General features: G+C 35.9%; 1 long non-coding RNA gene across 3 annotated transcripts; it reads right to left on the reverse strand.

Moving 5' to 3' along the window:
• Window positions 1-4,172: 4,172 nt before the first annotated feature.
• LOC126661287 (uncharacterized) lies at window positions 4,173-15,472 on the reverse strand. Of its 3 annotated transcripts, none has more exons than XR_007635612.2 (4): window positions 15,152-15,472; window positions 13,372-13,446; window positions 7,005-12,639; window positions 4,173-4,493 (listed from the first exon to the last, which is right to left on the reverse strand). It is a non-coding gene; the product is annotated as an uncharacterized LOC126661287 (long non-coding RNA). The 3 variants fall into 3 exon arrangements; XR_008789714.1 differs by lacking the exon at window positions 13,372-13,446 and adding an exon at window positions 5,226-5,300 and having other exon boundaries at window positions 15,152-15,471; XR_007635611.2 differs by lacking the exon at window positions 13,372-13,446 and having other exon boundaries at window positions 15,152-15,469.
• Between the last annotated feature and the right edge of the window lie 435 nt (window positions 15,473-15,907).

Here is a 15,907-nt window from a genome sequence, read left to right on the forward strand (position 1 = left end):
GAATTTTCCTGAACCCCAACGTAATCGGAAACGTAAGAGAGGCAGACATGGTAGCCGAACTAGAAAGTTTGGTGCTAGTACAATGGGTGGTACAAGAGTTGAAACACGCCTTTGTCAGACCTGCAATAAGAGACATTATGGAGTATGCCATTTTGGTTCGGGAGCCTGTTTCAATTGTGGGCAACAGTGTCACTTTGCTAGATATTGTCCGAGGCAAGTGAATCAAGCCTCCATGACTAAGGTTGTACAACCATCCTACTAGCAACAAAGACCTATGTATCAGGCAACGTTTGGATATGGTTAGACAGGGAGTACATTTACTTGCCAGAGAGGCCAAGGTTATCGAAATCGAGGAGGAAGGAATGGCGGAGGATGTGGAACTTGTCGGACTTTATAGGCTGGTGGAGGTCAAGCCAGAGTTTTCGCGTTGAATCCTCAGGAAGCTCAGGCTTCCAATACTTTTGCGTAAGTTTCATTCCTTATCGCTTCTCAAGATGCGTTAGTATAAATTTGATCCAGGTGCTACGCATTTATTTGGTTCGCCTAGTTTTCTGATTAAATTGGGAAGACAGCCCGTTTATTTACACAACTCATTATTAGTAGCTACCCCGGTAGGCGAAATTATAGAAGTTAGCATAGTTTATTCCTCTTGCCATGTGAGTGTACAAGGACGAGAGTTACATGCTGACTTAATATTACTAGAGGTATTAACTTTCGACGTTATATTGGGAATGGATTGGATAGCTCAACACTATGCCAATGTGGATTGTCGCAAGAAAATAGGAGTATTTAGTCCACCTGGAGTTGAATCTATTTCAATCCAAGGTGAGAAATTGGAATCTCATGTGAGTATTATTCCGGCCATTAAAGCGTGTAAGATGTCAAAGAAGGGATGTCGAGGATTTTTGTCCATTATAAAGGATGTACAAAAGAAAAAGTGTAGGAGTGCAGGATGTAACGGTGGTAACGGAGTATCCGGATGTTTTTCTAGAGGAATCGCCTGGATTACCACCAGAACGAGAGATAGAGTTTTGAATCGAGATGACTCCTGATACAAAGTCAATATATATACACCTATACCGGATTGCGCTAGCGGAAATAAAAGAACTCAAGGATCAACTGGAAGAGTTTCTTGATCATGGATTTATTAGACCAATTATTTCCCCATGTGGTGCGCCAGTATTGTTTGTTAAGAAGAAAGATGGATCACTTCGGCTATGCATATATTATCGTCAGCTTAATAAAGTGACGTTCAAGAACAAGTATCCACTGCCAAGGATCGATGATCAGTTCGATAAAATTGCAAGGAGCAAAGTGCTTTTCTAAGGTTGATCTTAGATCAGGCTATCATCAGTTAACGATTCGAAATAGTGATATTTCGAAAAGTGCTTTCAGAACTCGCTATGGACATGACGAGTTTCTGGCGATGTCATTTCGAGTGACAAATGCACCAGCAGCTTTCATGGACTTGATGAATAGAGTGTTTAAGACATTCTTGGATTAGTTCTTGATCGTATTTATCGATGATATTTTGACATATTTGCACGTAAGAAGAGAACGCGCATCATCTACTATTAGTACTTCTAGTACTATGAGCGCATCAGCTCTATGCCAAGTTTTCCAAATGCGAATTCTGGCTAATATAAGTGGCATTTTTTGGGAACGTTGTGTCTCAATATGGTATTATGGTCGATCCAAAGAAGATCTCTCACGACCCAAATTATTGAGCCGAAATCGGCGCTAGGGAATGGGAGTGGTAGCTCCAAAACCCATAGCAAACCTAAAACCGCAAAAACTTTTTAGCAACTTAATTAACACACGGAAGCAAACACATAACATATATACAAATATTTACACTAGTCATTCTATCAACCATATGGGCTCTAACTTCCGTACCACGTATGTATTGGCCCCACGATACTATATACATACTAGTGTATCTAATACATATCACCAGAAACTAGTGCCGTGAGCAAAACACTACAAATGTAGCCTACAAAAAAGTATAAACAAAGACAACAAGTAAAACACAAACACTATTCACTGCTGTCAAGGCCACGTCTCTGTCAACACAAGACCACTACTACAGCTCTACGTAAGTCAGTAACTATACACACGACTGACGACTTCCGGACCCAAAAAGGGTGGACTCTAGCCAAGTCCAAACACTAAGCACCTGAAATGTTTAAAAACAACGGGTCAGACTATGCTGAGTGAGATTACAAATTACTAACGGTATTATAAAAATAACATCGCATTTTAAACAATCATTTATAAGATATAAAATATGAACCAAGCATTTGATCTGATCGAAACCCTAATCTTATAAACAATCCTGAACTAAGCATATTCATAACAAATACAATCTATTAATCCTGATGGTAGGTTACGGGATAGTTCAACCATGTCAACCACTATCTAGTCGGGCATTGGGATAGTTAAACCATTATGCCTCATACCATCTTAAGTCCAACAATACAGCGGAGTCCTAGGATAGTACAACCATGGCGACTTACTAGATACAGGCAACGGGATAGTTCAACCATGCTGACCTCGTATCGCAATCACAAATAAGTTAGTGTAATTCTACTTGCTAAGACTTACCCGACACTGGTGATCACACAACCTATTGACACCCAATAGGTAGTTGTTCACTCGGATCGCACACTAGATTCTTATACTTTAAATAATTAATCAGTGATATAATATACAATTCAAATCATATAATATGCGATGTATGCGATAATACTATTTATAAAATATCAAATATCTATTACGAATAATACAAGAATGTAAAATGTAACTCACATGGACCGCTATCCAATCTACAAAGTACTCGATATGCTGATCAAACTCGGCTAATCCCAAAATGTCTACCTCGTAGCTCGCCGATACGTATTATACATATTCAAATCAAATACATGTTTAGTATATAAACGTGAACCTCGTAAACCTAAAACCCTAGGTTATAGATTTAGGTATTCCCATTTTACTTTTTAAAACAATTCGTAAACTCGTTAACCTTTAACCAATGTTTTATACGTGTTTAATACCGTTCGAGGTATTTGACTAATCACTTAAACTTCGTTTGAAACATTACTCAGAAACCCTAACTCGAATAGTCACGCTCGACGATCGTTTCTTACGTTTTCGAAGTCCACAGAACGTTTTCGGGTTGGGGTATGTCGTGTCAGGCCTCGACACGACAAGTACGGGTCATCGGTGGCTAGGCATATTGTGCATAGACTCTCCCACATCGTGAGAGAGGGTCTCACGACATGAGAGCCTGTCTCGCGTCACGAGACTTGGCCTCGCGTCGCGAGACCTTGTCTCACATCATGAAATAACTTCTCACGATGTAAGGCAACATTTCCGGCCCCTGACAGTACGTATTGCAACCAAAATTTCATCCAAACTCATTCTGACATGCTTATATACACATATACCTCAAAACCCAACTCAGAAACGCTCAAAAACAATGATTTCAACGTGTTTTACGTAAGTTCGATCCAAATCGCAACAGCATAAAAAAAATAGCCCTAAAACCTTCAAAATCCTAAGCCAACAACTCGATCTTACCTTGTTTTGAAGCTCCGGAGAGATCGCCACCAAGAACGCGCGATTCGGACGAGAAACAGCGAAACCCTATCGATTGTCACTTCTTCTATGATTCTTCTTCTTATTCTTGACTTAGTTCATATGGTTTTGTTTATATATGTTGGTTAAATAGCTACTTTAGTCCTTTATTTCCTTAACTTAAACCTTTTCTCTTTCGAACTTATCCTTTTAACCAAATGGTCAATTACTCACTTTAACTCAATTACGTATGTATTATTTATATCCAAATAAATAATACTAACTCATTATCACTAATTTACGTCGATAATATTTTAATTGCAATTCCCGAGATTTAATTTATTATTTACCAATTTGGGACCTATACCTTATTTTTATCACTTTTCTTACCCTTCCTTTTTGTCCCAAATTTTATCCTTTAAATGAATTCTAATATCAAACTTTCTGTAGTAGAATTCTTAATACCGACCTACTCGGGTCTTGCATATCTGTCACGACCCAAAATCGAGGGCCGCGACCGGCGCTAGGGAATGGGAGTGGTAGCTCCGAAACCCGTAGCAAGCCTAGAAATCACTATAAATTTTTTTCGCGAAACATTCTCAAAATGTTTTTTTTTATAAAACTTCTTTAAACGATACAAGACGATCTTTAGAAATCAGGGTCTTACAAAGCGATATCTCATATCAAGCAAAGCCCTGTTTCTCACATATATGTAAACGGTTTAAAAGCGCAGTCTAAAGCCTTTATACATATCAGAGTATAAACAAAACATTTAAAACCGTTTGACAAAACATAATTACACTCTAGGACTCGACTACTGCAGCACTACTGATTGGTTCCTTCTTTCTGTACTCGCGAACTTCTGGAACAAGGATAGAAGTCTGTTACATTCGATACTATACACCTGAAACATAACACTATTGGGGGGTCAGACAACGCTGAGTGAGTTCGCATTTACTTAAGATATTATAAATATAAATTGCATAAACATATATTAAAACAAACAACAATATTTGATCCGATGAAACCCTAATCTTAAATTCATACTATTTCCTATCTGTATCCTAATCATATTGTATCCATTAATATTATATCAAATCATTTTAATCCAAGTGGTTCGGTCCCGAGATAGTTCAACCGAGTTACTCGTTACCACGTGACATAGTCCCGAGATAGTTCAACCGAGTTACATCATGTCACTGCTTAACCCCAAGGTGTGAGTCCCGAGATAGTTCAACCGAGTTACTCACTAGATACGGGTCCCGAGATAGTTCAACCGAGTTACTCACGTATCTAACAAAAATTATAATCCTCCTTTCCGATACCCAAACATGATTAACGTATATTGAGCTCATATCAAACATTTTCAAATACAAACATCTATGACACTAATTCTATGACTGACCCGGACACTGGTGATCACACAGCCTATTGACGCCCAATAGGTAGCTCGTTTCCTCAGATCATTAAAGCAAACATCACAATTTACAAATAACAACAATACGTCAAATAGTGTATCCAAGCCATATCATGAGTAAAATATTCACATGAAGTACCCAAGTAATAATATATATGCAATGCAATTAATAGATTACCACACAAATAACAACTTATAATGATAATATACGAAAGTAAATAGCAAAACTCACAGTTTTCTATCCAAAAGCTAAGGTCATATCGCGTTCTTTAAGTACTGTGTTTCGTTGGTAGTCGCCTCGCCGAGTCTACGAAAATACGATAATGAATCGTAGTTAAAATGGATCCTAATCCAAAGGTGTTCTAACTATAGAATACTTTGTGACTAAATCAATTTATTTTGCCTCAGAATAAATTGATTACGTTTTAATATTATAATCCCATATTTATAGTTTTTCTTAGCTCGAAACGTCAATTTATAACTCAATTAATTAACGACTTCACATTTCATTAATTAAAACTAGTTTTCCCAAAACTAGCTAATTAGCCGACTTTGGACTATTAAAATGTTTATTTAAAATGGCCCGACTTCCAAACAAATTTGACATCTTTATAGTACCTAACCCCATCTACAACTTTCATTTAAATTCTAAACTGAAATTATCGTCCTAAGGTGTCGGAAATGGGTCCTGAAGTTGGTACTCCAAATCTGCCATTTTTATTGCTGTAAAAACAGCTCTATTGCTGTTGTTTCAGGCCTCGAAACAGGGCACTTACAGAGATTATTTTTCGAAATAAATTTGATATTCATAAACTCCATACTCTCATCTACAAAAGTTGTGAAGACTTCAACTAGTTTCGACTTACGATTTGTTCACAAGAATTTTCTAAAGTTGGATCCTCAATTATTGTTTTTGGCTGCAAAACAGCCCCACTTTTGCTGTTGTTTCAAGGTCAGAAACAGAGCATGTATCATCGTCGAAACTCAAAACAAATTCGACATAGTTATACTCCGTATTCCCACCTACAACTTTCAAGAAGACACCGACTAGTTTCGATGCTTCGTTTGTTCGGAATAAAATCCTAAAGTTGGCTTCTTATTAAACTTTAACCATTTTCTGCATTTTTCTTATTTTCCATAAAACTTCAAGCTTAAATAATTTTCAATCTATCTTAACAACACTATAATTAATTTTCTCAAAATCAATCTATGCAATACCGTCTATGTGCTTCATTTGTTTTCGTGTTAAAATTACTACGGTTCGAGGTCCGTTTTTAACCTCAAAACAGCCCTCATGGCTTGATAAATAAAATTTCCAGATTTTTATTAACTTTTCTACTACTTCAATCAATTGAAATCGATCTTTTCTGACTACACAAATTCTAAACAAACTTGATTTTCTTATATTCTATAACACCGTCTACATTTTTCATCAAGACTCGAACTAAAACCGACATATCCTTTATGTCCAAATTTGCCCTCAAAGTCAGCCCCTCATCATACCCAATTCTGGAAATTCATTTTCTGTTTTTCACTCAATTTTCAATCTTTTAAAACAACCATCAAACTCAATCAAAATTCAAACCAAAACAGCCATATTTTATCTATGTAACATCATCTAACAATTCCATAACAAACCGAGCATAAAACATCATAATTTGGGGTCTATTTCTAGGGGTGAAACAGCCCTCATGGCTGTCCAGAAGTGCACCAAAACTGCTGCATATTGCAGCAGTTGCAGCGTGTTGCTGCTGCACTTGTGCAGCAGCTCGCTGCTTGGTACAGCAGCAATTTTTCTGCTGTCCCGACTCCCCCACGCTCACCCTGACATGCTTGCTCGATACTCTTTCATAACCGAACCCTTTGTTCCAAGAATTACTCACAAACAACTTCAAATCATGACTTAAAACTCAAATTAAAACTTAGCAAAAACAGGGCAGCAACTTTCAGTCACTTTAAACTCAATAAAATCCAACTAAAACATGATCAAATTCAGAGATTAAGAGGTTACCATATTCCTCTATGTGTTGGCTTTCCAACCGAGCTTGAACCATCGAAAACGGTTGTCGGATCGTTGAGTTATGGCCGCCGTCGTCCACCGCGCACAAGGAGAGGAAGAGATGATGATGGCGGTGATGGAGCTTCATGGAGAAGAGTTGGGGTTTCATTTATTTTTCCCTCTTTCTAATCTTATTTTGCTAGATAAATATTGAAGAGGTGGAGTGTTATGATGTGTCTTCATCAAATTCATTTGGTGGGAAAAATTTACATACAATGCTTGAAGTTAGCATTCCTTACAACTAAACTCCCCAACTTCCAATTGCTTCAACTAAATTCCAAATTCTTTTTACAATTAACGGAACCTTGACGATGTTTCCTTATCAATAAATAATGGATTTTGTCGCATTATTTATTTATCCGGGTCCAAATAATTTATTTATATCCTTTTCCTTTGCCGATAATCGAATCCCGTTTAATTAAAGTCCTTTCGTCCAATTTCAATAAAATTTAATCTTTGATCCATAAATTTATTTTACGAATTTTATCGTAAAATTAACTCGGGACTTACCATTTATTTTATTTTAATTTATTTATTTTTCTTAGTCCCGCTAAATTCCAATTTATCAAATAATAAATTCCACTTAATTTATTATTTCACGATAATTTTAATAGACCCGCTTCGATCTAAATTCTTATTTCTCGAACTTAATTCCGATGTCCTTGATTAAGTTCTCGTACTTATGCTTCGTGGCACATTACTTGGTACTTTAAAAATACGGGGTATTACATTCTTCCCCCCTTATAAAAATTCGTCCTCGAATTTTCATAATTATAGTAATACTCTTATCCATCTAGTATTACACTTCTTAGCAATTCTTATTGCTTCTTATAAAGACTTAAAGTCTTACTTTTTATACTATCGTTACCCAGATCATAAAGTTATAATAACTTCGCCTTTGTAATCCATTGTGTTCCTTAAAGTTTCTTACATCGTCATTTCTTGACGGTTTTCTAGTTACTCGTCTTTATTATCAAGTGTTTGATTTATTTTACGATAATTGCTAACATCCTTAAAGATAGTTGGTCTTGTCCTTACGTCCTTCTGTATCATACTTAATCGTATGGTGATGCTTAATGTCTGTTATAAAAGAGATGACTAATCTCTTCACGAACGTCCTTCGTTCGCACGTAGCTGCTCCTTATACAATTCTCATTGAGATGTTAATCTCATCGTCTATCAACTTCTTGCCTTGATAGGTTCACATCTTTTCACTTCTTAACGTTGGTATTCGTCAATCTTTATTTGTCGTTTGCTCCTTAATACCATAAGGGTAGTATCGTTCTTAATGCCAATTTTGGACTTTTCTTGTTGATATCAACTTTGACTTTCAATTTTGAACTTTTCTTCAACTATTCTTAGTATTAATTAAAGCACTATTTGATTAATTAACCAATCCAATTGAGTGACTTACTATTTCAAGTTATCTTAAACTTGTCCAAAATCTTGCTTATCTAGCTTAATTTGGCTGTCCAAATTGCTTATTCAGAAGCGTTTCTTCACTGAACGAAACTGGTATTCGTATAGTTCACAACATCCTTTACCTCATCTCGAAGCTCATTCTTCCATATATTTCTTATTTTATGATGTATTGTTACTTAACGTCTATTCCTTATCCCGAACTAAAGTCTTTTCTTGTCTCATATCCTTTAGTGCTTTGCTTCTCTCAATATTCGTCAAAAACTATCATTCCATAATAGTACTATCGATTCTCTTTCGCTTGTTTCTCAAGACCTTAATTTTAGTCCTAGCTCTTATTCATTAAGTTGTACTATTCTTTAATGAGCTTCTGTTCCATTCCCGCTTCTTATTAACTTTTGAGCTTATCGACATCCGACGTCGTCTTTCTTGGCATTTCTTTCCTCCATGTATTTAATCACGTACATGTTTACCTTCTCCTCTTTCTCTTCTGTTGCGATACCCCTTAATATTCATTTACTAACTATTGTCTTTATAGTTCGATTTATACGGCCTTTCGTCCAACACTCTTATTCATGTCTTATGGTGGTTAGGAATTTCTTTTCCTTCACTAATAATCATGCACTTCATAGTTTCATGAATCTCATGAAGTGGAATGCCCGCCTGGCATTACTCGATATGAATCGAGTCCTTATCCACGATATATCGTAGCTCTAGATCCTTCAATCTTAGTGAATTTAGGACTTGTAATATTTTACCATCGTCCGGTGAAGTTCTTATCTTTGTCTTATTATACCTCGCGATCGTCTAATACGTTTTGCGATCATCGTGTACTTCTTTCTTTAATATCTCCCACCTCTACTATCTATAAGAGTTGGAGGTTACTCTTTTGTGTTCATCGACAGGTTGTACCCTTGGTCTTGTGCATATCTAATTCTCATCTTCCTACCGACATCTCATCTACTAGTAAGGTTGATCTTATACTTAGATCAGCTCTATCCTTCTTGACACCGTGTGTCTATGACTACATAGAAGTCGATTCCTTTTATCTTCTTGTTATTTTCTATATAACGTCTTTAATTCCATCCCTCGATTACCTTTATCGAGTGTCACACAATATACGTAGGTTGTTTAAGTCTTATCTATGTCGATTAACTTAATCGATCTCTTCATATTCTTCGTCCATTATTTTTTAATTCTTATACATCCTTACACTTGAATGGCTCTTTGTAGGTATCTTAGTTCAAGCTTTTATGGGTGTCCTTTTTTATTGCCTTTTGTTTCGAGCTGTCCGATAACATCTTCGTGTTATAGCTCAACCCCTTTGTTGAGTCCTTCCTTCCTATTTCCTTACATCCCTTGATGCCTATATAGCTTACTAGCCTTAAAGACTTCTTTCTTTATTTGCTTCCTCTAAGATTTATCGGTATATATCCTTGTTTTCCTTTAGAGCTTATATACTCGCGTACCATGAGTTCACACCATCGTGTTTATTATCCATATCGATCATATATCCCGATGTCGTTATTTTTGATCATCACTGCACCTCTTACTCTTGAGGTGGCTTACTTGCCTTATACGATTCTTACTTTCATAGGTTCTACCTATGAGGTGTGAACTATGTTCACCATTAAACTATCTTTGTACAATCTTTTATATTTGTTATTGCTCTTTATTAAAGTTTATATATTGGTGTCACAGGAAATTCCATCTGGTTTTCTTACGTTTCAAATCAATTTGACTTTGCCCGCGGGACTTTCAAAACAATTTCTTTTCAAATCAAATACAATTTCAATCATATAGTTTCAAAACCTTTAGTATAATTGCGCATCAGAGTGATGACACCTCTCATCACTAAAGAGTTGCTATTTAAAATTCTTTGAATTGCTCGTATCAGTGAATGCATGATGCAGAGTAAAATTATGGTTTTATATCAAAATATTTATACATATATGCTGATACTGCAATGTGTTTTCAATCATGTCTTTCATGCTTCCTATGGCATACTACATGTTGGGTCTGTGCACAATTATACTTTTAAAGTAAATCTTAAAACTTTATTTCTTTTGTAAACACCATAAGTCAACTCAGATCGGAACTTCTGTGACATTTTAACTTTTCTTTATATGGCTTTTTATCTGTCTTATTGGTGTATTTTATTCTCGTTCTCTATCTTTCTATCACATACTATCAAGCTATGTTCAGGGCATAGCTAAGGTTATTTGTGCATATTTGACATTTTGTAGAGTATGTCGAACTCTTTCAATGTATGTTCTCTACGTTTTATTTCCTTCCTAAAGGAATATCTTAGGTTATGCACCTAGGTTCTCATTCTTCCTAGTGCATCGTCTATTCGATAACAATCTATATCTGATACGATACATCTATGCCATAATGGCTTGCCTTATTGGCCAAACCATAGCTACTAAAAGAAATGTGATAGGACAAGGCATACGAGGACCAATACATATGGCTGAGCCTCCTCTTGCCCATACATGCTTGTGAGAGTCCATTTGTCACATGTCCTTCTCCGTATTCACATTGCGTATGCATACTCTATCATAAATGAAACACGCGTCCTTATCGCATACACATATTCTATTTAAAAAAACAACGTTTGAAAAAGCAATCGATCATATGGACTCGCATCCTATCAAGGAGAGTTAGAAGATTTGAAAACAAACAAGAACTTATCAATGACATGACTCGAATCCTATAGCTGCAGTAGTTCCTATCTTAACCTAGTGACAATGTCAAACCTAGGTATAGATGATCACCTATAAGCAATGACCTATGAATCTAACCATTGCTCTGATACCACCTTTGTCACGACCCAAAATCGAGGGCCGCGACCGGCGCTAGGGAATGGGAGTGGTAGCTCCGAAACCCGTAGCAAGCCTAGAAATCACTATAATTTTTTTTCGCGAAACATTCTCAAAATGTTTTTTTTTATAAAACTTCTTTAAACGATACAAGACGATCTTTAGAAATCAGGGTCTTACAAAGAGATATCTCATATCAAGCAATGCCCTGTTTCTCACATATATGTAAACGGTTTAAAAGCGCAGTCTAAAGCCTTTATACATATCAGAGTATAAACAAAACATTTAAAACCGTTTGACAAAACATAATTACACTCTAGGACTCGACTACTGCAGCACTACTGATTGGTTCCTTCTTTCTGTACTCGCGGACTTATGGAACAAGGATAGAAGTCCGTTACATTCGAAACTATACACCTGAAACATAACACTATTGGGGGGTCAGACAACGCTGAGTGAGTTCGCATTTACTTAAGATATTATAAATATAAATTGCATAAACATATATTAAAACAAACAACAATATTTGATCCGATGAAACCATAATCTTAAATTCATACTATTTCCTATCTGTATCCTACTCATATTGTATCCATTAATATTATATCAAATCATTTTAATCCAAGTGGTTCGGTCCCGAGATAGTTCAACCGAGTTACATCATGTCACTGCTTAACCCCAAGGTGTGAGTCCCGAGATAGTTCAACCGAGTTACTCACTAGATACGGGTCCCAAGATAGTTCAACCGAGTTACTCACGTATCTAACAAAAATTATAATCCTCCTTTCCGATACCCAAACATGATTAGCGTATATTGAGCTCATATCAAACATTTTCAAATACAAACATCTATGAATTCTAATATCAAACTTTCTGTAGTAGAATTCTTAATACCGACCTACTCGGGTCTTGCATATCTGTCACGACCCAAAATCGAGGGCCGCGACCGGCGCTAGGGAATGGGAGTGGTAGCTCCGAAACCCGTAGCAAGCCTAGAAATCACTATAAATTTTTTTCGCGAAACATTCTCAAAATGTTTTTTTTTATAAAACTTCTTTAAACGATACAAGACGATCTTTAGAAATCAGGGTCTTACAAAACGATATCTCATATCAAGCAAAGCCCTGTTTCTCACATATATGTAAACGGTTTAAAAGCACAGTCTAAAGCCTTTATACATATCAGAGTATAAACAAAACATTTAAAACCGTTTGACAAAACATAATTACACTCTAGAACTCGACTACTGCAGCACTACTGATTGGTTCCTTCTTTCTGTACTCGCGAACTTCTGGAACAAGGATAGAAGTCCGTTACATTCGATACTATACACCTGAAACATAACACTATTGGGGGGTCAGACAACGCTGAGTGAGTTCGCATTTACTTAAGATATTATAAATATAAATTGCATAAACATATATTAAAACAAACAACAATATTTGATCCGATGAAACCCTAATCTTAAATTCATACTATTTCCTATCTGTATCCTACTCATATTGTATCCATTAATATTATATCAAATCATTTTAATCCAAGTGGTTCGGTCCCGAGATAGTTCAACCGAGTTACTCGTTACCACGTGACATAGTCCCGAGATAGTTCAACCGAGTTACATCATGTCACTGCTTAACCCCAAGGTGTGAGTCCCGAGATAGTTCAACCAAGTTACTCACTAGATACGGGTCCCGAGATAGTTCAACCGAGTTACTCACGTATCTAACAAAAATTATAATCCTCCTTTCCGATACCCAAACATGATTAACGTATATTGAGCTCATATCAAACATTTTCAAATACAAACATCTATGACACTAATTCTATGACTGACCCGGACACTGGTGATCACACAGCCTATTGACGCCCAATAGGTAGCTCGTTTCCTCGGATCATTAAAGCAAACATCACAATTTACAAATAACAACAATACGTCAAATAGTGTATCCAAGCCATATCATGAGTAAAATATTCACATGAAGTACCCAAGTAATAATATATATGCAATGCAATTAATAGATTACCACCCAAATAACAACTTATAATGATAATATACGAAAGTAAATAGCAAAACTCACAGTTTTCTATCCAAAAGCTAAGGTCATATCGCGTTCTTTAAGTACCGTGTTCCGTTGGTAGTCGCCTCGCCGAGTCTACGAAAATACGATAATGAATCGTAGTTAAAATGGATCCTAATCCAAAGGTGTTCTAACTATAGAATACTTTGTGACTAAATCAATTTATTTTACCTCAGAATAAATTGATTACGTTTTAATATTATAATCCCATAATTTATAGTTTTTCTTAGCTCGAAACGTCAATTTATAACTCAGTTAATTAACGACTTCACATTTCGTTAATTAAAACTAGTTTTCCCAAAACTAGCTAATTAGCCGACTTTGGACTATTAAAATGTTTATTTAAAATGGCCCGACTTCCAAACAAATTTGACATCTTTATAGTACCTAACCCCATCTACAACTTTCGTTTAGATTCTAAACTGAAATTATCGTCCTAAGGTGTCGGAAATGGGTCCTGAAGTTGGTACTCCAAATCTGCCATTTTTATTGCTGTAAAAACAGCTCTATTGCTGTTGTTTCAGGCCTCGAAACAGGGCACTTACAGCGATTATTTTTCGAAATAAATTTGATATTCATAAACTCCATACTCTCATCTACAAAAGTCGTGAAGACTTCAACTAGTTTCGACTTACGATTTGTTCACAAGAATTTTCTAAAGTTGGATCCTCAATTATTGTTTTTGGCTGCAAAACAGCCCCACTTTTGCTGTTGTTTCAAGGTAAGAAACAGAGCATGTATCATCGTCGAAACTCAAAACAAATTCGACATAGTTATACTCCGTTTTTCCACCTACAACTTTCATGAAGACACCGACTAGTTTCGATGCTTCGTTTGTTCGGAATAAAATCCTAAAGTTGGCTTCTTATTAAACTTTAACCATTTTCTGCATTTTTCTTATTTTCCATAAAACTTCAAGCTTAAATAATTTTCAATCTATCTTAACAACACTATAATTAATTTTCTCAAAATCAATCTATGCAATACCGTCTATATGCTTCATTTGTTTTCGTGTTAAAATTACTACGGTTCGAGGTCCGTTTTTAACCTCAAAACAGCCCTCATGGCTTGATAAATAAAATTTCCAGATTTTTATAAAATTTTCTACTACTTTAATCAATTAAAATCGATCTTTTCTGACTACACAAATTCTAAACAAACTTGATTTTCTTATATTCTATAACACCGTCTACATTTTTCATTAAGACTCGAACTAAAACCGACATATCCTTTATGTCCAAATTTGCCATCAAAGTCAGCCCCTCATCATACCCAATTCTGGAAATTCATTTTCTGTTTTTCACTCAATTTTCAATCTTTTAAAACAACCATCAAACTCAATCAAAATTCAAACCAAAACAGCCATATTTTATCTATGTAACATCATCTAACAATTCCATAATAAACCGAGCATAAAACATCATAATTGGGGGTCTATTTCTAGGGGTGAAACAGCCCTCATGGCTGTCCAGAAGTGCACCAAAACTGCTGCATATTGCAGCAGTTGAAGCGTGTTGCTGCTGCACTTGTGCAGCAGCTCGCTGCTTGGTACAGCAGCAATTTTGCTGCTGTCCCGACTCCCCCACGCTCACCCCGACATGCTTGCTCGATACTCTTTCATAACCGAACCCTTTGTTCCAAGAATTACTCACAAACAACTTCAAATCATGACTTAAAACTCAAATTAAAACTTAGCAAAAACAGGGCAGCAACTTTCAGTCACTTTAAACTCAATAAAATCCAACTAAAGCATGATCAAATTCAGAGATTAAGAGGTTACCATATTCCTCTATGTGTTGGCTTTCCAACCGAGCTTGAACCATCGAAAACGGTTGTCGGATCGTTGAGTTATGGCCGCCGTCGTCCACCGCGCACAAGGAGAGGAAGAGATGATGATGGCGGTGATGGAGCTTCATGGAGAAGAGTTGGGGTTTCATTTATTTTTCCCTCTTTCTAATCTTATTTTGCTAGATAAATATTGAAGAGGTGGGGTGTTATGATGTGTCTTCATCAAATTCATTTGGTGGGAAAAATTTACATACAATGCTTGAAGTTAGCATTCCTTACAACTAAACTCCCCAACTTCCAATTGCTTCAACTAAATTCCAAATTTTTTTTACAATTAACGGAACCTTGACGATGTTTCCTTATCAATAAATAATGGATTTTGTTGCATTATTTATTTATCCGGGTCCAAATAATTTATTTATATCCTTTTTCTTTGCCGATAATCGAATCCCGTTTAATTAAAGTCCTTTCGTCCAATTTCAATAAAATTTAATCTTTGATCCATAAATTTATTTTACGAACTTTATCGTAAAATTAACTCGGGACTTACCATTTATTTTATTTTAATTTATTTATTTTTCTTAGTCCCGCTAAATTCCAATTTATCAAATAATAAATTCCACTTAATTTATTATTTCACGATAATTTTAATAGACCCGCTTCGATCTAAATTCTTATTTCTCGAACTTAATTCCGATGTCCTTGATTAAGTTCTCGTACTTATGCTTCGTGGCACATTACTTGGTAC

Source organism: Mercurialis annua, linkage group LG8 (genome assembly GCF_937616625.2).
Source record: "Mercurialis annua linkage group LG8, ddMerAnnu1.2, whole genome shotgun sequence".
NCBI classification, from domain to species: domain Eukaryota; kingdom Viridiplantae; phylum Streptophyta; class Magnoliopsida; order Malpighiales; family Euphorbiaceae; genus Mercurialis; species Mercurialis annua.